The following is an 828-nucleotide window of genomic DNA, read 5'->3' on the forward strand; positions in this document are numbered from 1 at the left end:
GTTTATACTTTAGTCGACCGGTGTGAAGTTAGATACTTATTCCGCGTTCCTCGTTCGACATTCGCGAATAAGTAACTGTAGTACACATGTTACTTATTCATAATGGATTCGATATACAACTATGGAAAGCCTTTTGCCTCTGTACGAGATGATCAAGGTTTTTTGTCGAAAAAGTACATTTTAGTGTATTTTTCCAAAGATAATGAAGTTTTATCAATGGGTCATATGAACTCTGAAGACGATGTAGAAAATTAACATAATGCGTCTTCCCCGGTCCAAACGTGGTCATTTAAATTGGTCAAGCCCTAATCCATGAAGCACGCATTGGATCACCAAACCGATGGGTAACATGAACTCTACGGACATTGTAGAAGAGTACCATAATGCGTCTTGCACCGTCCAAAGAGTGTTTGACCAATTTAAATGACCACTAAATCATCATGAAAGTAACGGGACCTGAAAAAATCCCTTAAGGCCCTAATCAAAACCAGCAGGCCTTAGACCACCTAACCAATTGGTCATATCATGGAGGTAAAAACAGAACCTCCATGGTCATATGAACTCTAAGGACATTGTAGAAAGGTACCATAATGCGTCTTGCCCGGTCCAAAGAGTGCAAAGAGAACGTCGAACGAGGAACGAGGAATAAGTATCTAACTTCACACCGGTTTTTGAGTTTGATGTCTACAAAGTTTTTGACTAGAATCAAACTATCAAATTATGCCAGAGAGGAATGCACATGACCATAGATCCACACAGTGTGTTTTACTATCCTTGAGCTGAATCAAATAAAATAGCGTAAACATGTTGCACCGAAATGGTCAAACA

The sequence above is a fragment of the Apostichopus japonicus genome, chromosome 14 (assembly GCF_037975245.1).
Source record: "Apostichopus japonicus isolate 1M-3 chromosome 14, ASM3797524v1, whole genome shotgun sequence".
In the NCBI taxonomy this organism is placed as follows: Eukaryota; Metazoa; Echinodermata; class Holothuroidea; order Aspidochirotida; family Stichopodidae; genus Apostichopus; species Apostichopus japonicus.